Source organism: Equus asinus, chromosome 26 (assembly GCF_041296235.1).
Source record: "Equus asinus isolate D_3611 breed Donkey chromosome 26, EquAss-T2T_v2, whole genome shotgun sequence".
In the NCBI taxonomy this organism is placed as follows: Eukaryota; Metazoa; Chordata; class Mammalia; order Perissodactyla; family Equidae; genus Equus; species Equus asinus.
The window spans coordinates 32628190-32635500 of record NC_091815.1 but is presented as its reverse complement, the minus strand read 5'-3'; the positions used below and the strand labels follow the sequence as shown (position 1 = coordinate 32635500).

Genomic DNA, 7311 nt, shown 5'->3' with positions numbered 1-7311 from the left:
TCAATGGTCACGTCCAAGTCTAGGCAAATACCTCATGAAAGGTAGGGAACCTCCTGGATACGGTGAGGTTTGGCTTTGTGTATGGCTGATGAGGGGGCGGAGCTAAGGAAATAGCGATGCAGGGGCGGGCTGGGCAGCAAGAAGGGGTCGGGCCACAGAGGAGGTTTCATCTCATCTTAGGATCCCCCTGGGAACTCGCTAGGCCTGTGATTTCCCTCTCCATTCGCAGAGACTCGGTTCTGGAGGTCTGGGAGTGGGCTATATTTTATACAGGAATCCCAAGTGGTTCTCAGAACTGGCAGCTCTGTTTTCTGGCATCCATCGTTGACCACCCGCGTGGCCCTGGGTGACGCTCTTTTCCTCTCCCGTCTCAGCTTCCTCGGTTGTGTTTGGAGGGTGCTGAGCTGTTTTAAGCCTCCGAGGATGAGGGAGAGTAGCGTGTTTAGGGAAAAGCCGTGAGATATTTCGCAGGGGTGGGGTGTGCCCAGGAGAACAGACAGGTCAGGGGATGCGAGCTTTTAGTAACTAGAAGAAATGCGGACTTGGGTCTTCTGGCCTGTCATCCTCCAACTGTTCACTGCTACAGGCCCGGCCCTTTCCATTGCTCCTTGTCCACATGGCCTCCAGGTTTTGAAAGATCCTGCTTATAAACCCTCATTTCTTCAGTAATGATGTTTTGTTACCCCAATTTTTAGTAATCAAAGGTGTGCGTATAAGCCAGGGCATTCAGTGCCAGGCACTGTTTTAGGTCCTGTGGCCCTATCACTGAACAAAACAGACAAAATCCCTTTCTTTGTGAAACTTAACATTTTAGCCCTGGCTGCTTAAGGCAGTAGCCACCAGCCACATGTGCTATTTAATTTTAAGTTAATTAGCTATTTAAATTTAAATTAATTCGAAACAAATGAAAAACCCAGCTCTGCAGTCTCACTAGCTGCATTTCAAATGCTCCGAACAGCATATGGCCAGAGCTGCCTTTTTGGACAATGCAGAGATAGAACGTTTCTATCATGCAGAAAGTTCTGTTACGAGCACTGATCTAGAGAGTGAAACGAATTCTAATTTGTAAGGTCAGATTGTGCAAAACGCTGTGAAGAAAAAGAGTGAAAGGATAGCACACCGGGCCAAGCTGCCAGCAGCCAGCCCCGAGCTCCCATCAGTGGAGTGGCGAGAGGTGTTGTTGACTGTGGGTTATCTTTTGAAGGGAGCGCCGACGGGGGTTATTAGTAGCTGAGTTTGGGGTGTGAGAGAAAGAGATGAAGCAGTGGTAACTCCAAGGTTTCTTTTTTTTAATATTTAAGAAAAATCTTCCATATAGTAAAATTTACTCTTGGGTGTATAGTTCTGTAAATTTTGAAACATGAGTTTTGTAACTATCACCACACTCCAAATACAGAAAAACTCCATCACCCGGAAACATGATTCCTGTGCTCCCTTTTGTAGTCAGCGCTTCCCCCTGGCACCCATTGCTCCCTCTTCATCCTGGCCCAGTATCAGTGGATCATTCTTACTTACTGCTGATAAGTGCAAACAGATTTTAGTACATCCTACAGTGGAGTACTGTTCAGCAACGAAAAGCGTTGTTTGGTGTCCCGCAGCTTGTGTATCCATTCACCCAGGGAAGGACATGTGGGTTTGCAGTTTTTGGTGATTATGAACAGACCTGCTGCTGTAAACATTCGCTGACAGGTTTTTGTGTGGACATAGGGTTTCACATGTAGGGGAAATACCTAGGAGTGGGGTGGCTGGGTCTTAGGATCAGTGTATGCTTAACCGTTTGAGAAACTGCCAGACTTTTCCAAAAGTGACTGTACCGTTTTGCATTCCCACCAGAAATGTATGAGAGTTCCGGCTCCTCCACGTCCTCACCAGCACTTGATATTGTCAGTTTTGTTTCTTTAATACTTAAAAAGTAGGTGTATAGAGGATTCCGAGCACCTGGGCAATTGGGTGAAAAAAGCTACCAATGCTGACATGGGGAACATTAGAGGGGGAATAAAACTGTGTGTGTGTGTGTGCGTCATCCAAGAGTTTGGTTTTGGTCCCACTGAGTTTGAGATGTTGGTTAGACACTCAGATGGAGATAGCAGCATAGAAAACTAGAAACGTGAGTCCTTGAATTTGAGGGGAAGTCACAGCTAAGTTAGACATTGTGGGGTCATCACCACAGAGTATGTTAAAGCCCTCACTGGATGAGCTCCCCAAGGGGGTGGGTGTAAACTGGACAGAGAGGAGGCATAGGATGGGGCCTGGACACCGCACAGCTGGAAGGTGACTGGCTGTATTAGTTTTTGGTTGCTGCTGTAACAAATCGCCACCAACTGAGTGGCTTAAAGCAGCACAGATTTTATTCTTGGACAGTTCTGGAGGCCAGGAGTCTAAAATTGGTTTCACAGGGCTGAAATCAGGGTGTTGGAAGGGCTTTGTGCCTTGTGGGGGCTTCTGGGGAGAATCATTGCCTTGCTTTTTCCAGCTTTTAGAGGCCACTTGCATTCCTTGGCTCGTAGCCCCTTCCTCCACCTTCAAACCAGCATCTTCATATCTCTGACTCTGACCTGCTCCTTCCCCTTGCAAGGACTGCTTTTCATCACTTATAAATGACTACATTGCACCCAGCTGAGTAATCCAGGATGCTCTCCCCATCTCAAAATCCTTAATCACGTGTGCTAAGTTCCTTCTGCTGTGTAAAGTAACATCTTCACAGGTCCAGGATTAGGATGTAGACATCTTTGGGGGCCCTTATTCTGCTCACCACAGTTGCTATGGATGAACCATCAAAGGAGTCCAGGAAATAGTGGACACTGAGGTAGGAGGGAAACCATGAGAGTGTGGTATGAAAAAAGTATTTCAAAGGAACAAGGAGTCAGATGTTTCAAATGCTGCTGATGGGCCAAGTAAGATGAGGAATAAGAAATGACTTTTGGAGCCAGCCCTGGTGTCCTAGTGGTTAAGTTCAGTATGTTCCACTTCAGCAGCTCTGGTTCAGGTCCCCGGGCACAGACCTACAGCACTCGTCTCTCAGTGGCCATGCTGTGGCGGTCTCCCACTAACAAAAAGAGGAAGATTGGCAACAGATTTTAGCTCAGGGCAAATCTTCCTCAGCAAAAAAAAAAAAAAAAAAAAGAAAGAAAGAAACGACTTTTGGATTTAGCACCTGGGGAGGTCCTCGATTGCCTTGATGAGTGGGGGTCAGCAGAGTGATGTGGGAAAACTTGAAATGGAGGGTTCAAGAGGGGATGGGAGGAGAGAGACTGGAGATGGTGCCTTGTGACAGATGGTGCCTTGTGACAGTTCTTTCTATGACTTCTCTGAAGAGGGGAGCAGGGAAATGGGGCACTAAGTGCAGGGCGTCTGGGGTCCAGGAAGGGTTGTTTGTTTTTTTTTAAGATGGGAGAAATTACAGCAGATTTGTAAACTGACGGGAACGATCAAGTAGAGAGAAAAGTTGCTGAGACAGGAGAGAAAGGAGAGGCTTGCTAGAGGATCGAGCTTGAGGAGGTGAGGGGGCAGGAGGTGTGGTGTGCAGGCGAAGGGGCTGGCCTGAAATGGGAGCACAAATGGGCGGTCCGCAGTAACTGGCGGTGGGAAGGCAGCACATGGGCGCAGGCGCAGTTGTGTGGCTAGCGGTGGGGGAGCTTGTCTTTCTCCTGACCACTCTCACTTCCTCGAGCGTGAGGGTGGAGGAGATGTTGGCAGTTGAGAAGCAGCTTGAAACAAGGTCTGGGAGACCAGGAGATTTGAATGGGGTAGAGAAATGGAGCAGCTTGTCTGGCAGCACGAAGGGCCCCGGGGACCAGTGGTCCTCAGCTCTGCGGGTCCAGGCACAGGGTAGGTGGACAGTTGGGTTTGATCAGCACTGGGTTTTGCTGGATGAGAGACGAAGTGGGGAGGCAGGAGCACGAGAGCAAGCATAGATGATAATGGTGCAGCGGAACAGTAAGAAAGGAAGGGCGGATGTGATGGGGACAGGGACAGTGAAAAGAGGGACGAGTGACCAACGGGCATGTAGACCCAGGGAGGACTGAGGACCTTTTGGGGTTGGGCTCCTAGAGGAAGTAGGGGAGGTGTTTGGAGGATGGGCTGTTTGAAATTGAGATACCTATGTGGGTATCATCAGTGTGTAAATGGGCCTTAACGCCAGGGCGCTGAGCCCCAGCTTCAAATCCAGAGGTTGCATTTTAGACCGGTTTGTTAATTGGTGTATTTGTTCCTCCCTTGCTTATTACCCTCTCCCTGTGTCTGTCGTTTGTTGGAGCACTGAGTCCTATTTCATCCTTATTTTCTAAGGGACCCCTGAGCTTCTTCAAGGCAGACGCTGGGTTTCCTTTCCTGCTTGGCCCCAGAAACCCAGAAGTCTTGGGAGCCGTGCGTTCAGTGAATCCTGTGCGAGGATGCTCTGTTCTTTCCCATGTGGAGATGAACCCAGGGGCTCCCTGACTGGTTGAGAAGAAGAGATCCCGACTTTTACAATTAATTCACTTTTACAGGATAGACTAGAACTTTCTAAAGTGAGGGGTTCTTCCCGATGCTTGAAGTTTTCGAAGGGGAAAGGGGCTGGATCATCTACTACATTATTACTTTTCCTGGATTCTGAGCGTTGAGCTGTATACTGAAATTATGTTTTTATTCCTAATTTTAGGTTACTTTTTCTTCTTTGACACTTAGGAAAATTTTCAAACTTACAGAAAAATTGAGCAACTAGGATAATAATATGCCGTCACCTTGATTTTACAGCTGACGTTTTGCTGTGTTTGCCTCAGCTGGTTTTCTGAAAAAACATTTCATATTTGGTATAGAAGTTTCAGACATACTGAGAAGTAGAGAGTAGCATAATGAACCCTATTCCCCCATTACCCATCCCCAGAAATTATCAAAATGTGTCTGTATTCTCCTTCCTTCCCCCTCAAAAAAACCCTGAATTATTTGAAAGCAAATTTCAGGCATTTGTTGAAAGATTCTGAGTCATTTACAGACATCGTGACCGTTTGTCCCTATTTATTTCGGCATGCTTTGTTAAGCCATAAAGGCGCTTTCTGATATGTATTTCACACCTAACAAAATTAGCGGAATCACCGAAGGGCATTTGGGGTGGTGTGTGGCTAACTGTCATAATAAAGTCGGTCCCTGTGCGTTCCCCTCCAGTTTGCTTTAAGGAGAGAGGCTCAGTGTGGTGCTGGGGTGTCTCCAGCACTTGGCTGCCCACCACTTGGAGCAAACGGAGAGCAGCGGGTCTGGGCTCACAGCCCTCAGCCCCCAACGCTTTTGAACTAGAATTTAATGATCCGGTTTTGTTCTTTTTATTAATTTTTGTGGCTGTCTCCTCCTTGGGACGAGCGATGCTGTTCTTCTGTCTGTGGGGGTGCAGAGTGCCTGGAATCTGGATTTGAATCCCCCCTCTGCCACTTAGGAGCTCTGTGCTTCAGGGAAGGGATTTCACCTGTCTGTGCCTCAGTTTCCTCACCAGTGAATTGGGGTGAGAAATTGAAAATGCATCATCGGGTTGTTGGGAGGCGCGGAGTGACATTACTGTTGTTACAGTTGTTATGCGAACAGCCCCAAGGGCTGGGGGCCACCTCCATCTTCCTCAGTCCCGATACAGAAGGACCCCTGCCTTCCATACCCTCAGAATAGTTAGTAGTTAAGGGCACGCACTCTGGAGCCAGACATCTGGCTTTGGATCTTGACTGCAACTCATTAGGCTTTGTGACCTCAAGCCAATTACTTGACCTCTCTGTGCCTCCCTGGCCTCATTTGTAAAATCGGTACAATAATGAATTCTAACAGGTTATATGCGAATTAATTCATCTAAAGCACTTGGAATAGTACCTGGCATCTAGTAAGTGCTCCAGTTAATAAAAAAGTTGAATCTTTTACAGAAAAAATATTAAGCGAAAAAAAAATTCAAGTCTTACGTAGATATGGCAGATATTGTGAAGGTAGTGTGAAGAAGGTCTGAAGTTGGGGAAACAGTTTTTGGAGGAGGTGGAGGTGAATCAGGCACAGCCCCATCGCTCCGGAGCTCCGAATCTGGCTCGAAAGAGACACTCAGAACACAGTCACAAGAGCACAGGCTGGCATAGTCCGTGTGTCCAGCGCTCAGAGCAGGCGGAAGGGGACTGGCTGTGGGGGTGCCCAGGGCATTCCCCGGAGGGAAGAGCCTGGAGGAAGGGAGGGGCTGGGAAGTAAAATCGGAAAAGTTATGTGGAGCCTAGATTTATTATTTTTTAGAAAATTTAACAGGTAATAAATATGCATGGTTCAAAGTAAAGTCAGGATGGAGGTGTACCATGACGGGTCTGGCTCACGCCCCGCCGCCTCGTCTGCCCCCAGCCCCTTTTGCTGGTTTCTTGATTCTCCTCCTAGAGCTGCCTTTTGCAAATAGGAGCAATACTGCTGAGTACGTATGTTCTTATTTCCCGTCTTAGAAAATCGGTAGCATGTTATACACACCATTCTGCCTCCTTTATTCTTGGTTATTATTTAAAATTTTACCTCATATGCCCAGAAGTTCTTTCCGTATCAGTACATAGAGCATCTTAATGTATTTTTTTAACTTTTTGTGCTTTTAACATTGGCATCTGAGCTACCATCTGTTGCCAATCTTCTTTTTTTCCTTCCTCTTCTCCTCAAGGCCCCCCAGTACGTAGTCGTATACTCTAGTTGTAGGCCCTTCTGGCTCTGCTGTGTGGGACGCCACCTCAGCGTGGCCTGGTGAGCCGTGCTAGGTCCGCGCCCAGGATCTGAACCTGTGAACCCTGGGCCTCCAAAGTGGAGCACGCGAACTTAACCACTCGGCTATGGGGCCGGCCCCCTGTTTTTAACTTTTTATTCTGGAATAATTATAGACTGACAGGAAGTTGTAAAAATAGTCCGTAGAATTCTGTGAACCCTGCACCATCTTTCCCCAGTGGTGACATCTTCATGTAACGGTGGTCCAAGATCAAAACCAGGAAACTAGCATCAGACAATACTGTTAGCTGGACCGCAAAGCTCCTTCAGTGTTTAGGTGGGTGCGCCTGTGTGCGCACGCGCGTGTGTGTGTGTGTGTGTATTTGATCCCGTGTTAAGGTCTGTGTAACCACCATCACCATTGGGATATGGGAACCTTACGTCTGCACCAAGGAGCTCCCTGGGCTGCCCCTTTCTAGTCGCCCCCCCTCCCTTTTGTCCCTCACCCCCGCCACCTCTAATCTCGTCTCCCTCTCGAGCTTTGTCATTCGGAGAATGTTACGTAAGTGGAATCATGCAGAGCGTGGCCTGGTGAGATGGTGCGCTTGCTCGCTTGACAGTATACCTTAGGAACCGCTCAGC

The 7311-nt window shown here is 47.9% G+C and overlaps 1 protein-coding gene across 2 annotated transcripts in view; it reads left to right on the top strand.

Moving 5' to 3' along the window:
- LIG1 (DNA ligase 1) overlaps positions 1-7311 on the top strand; it is a 48903-nt gene that overhangs the window by 1351 nt on the left and 40241 nt on the right. The gene's annotated exons all lie outside the window — the stretch shown is intronic.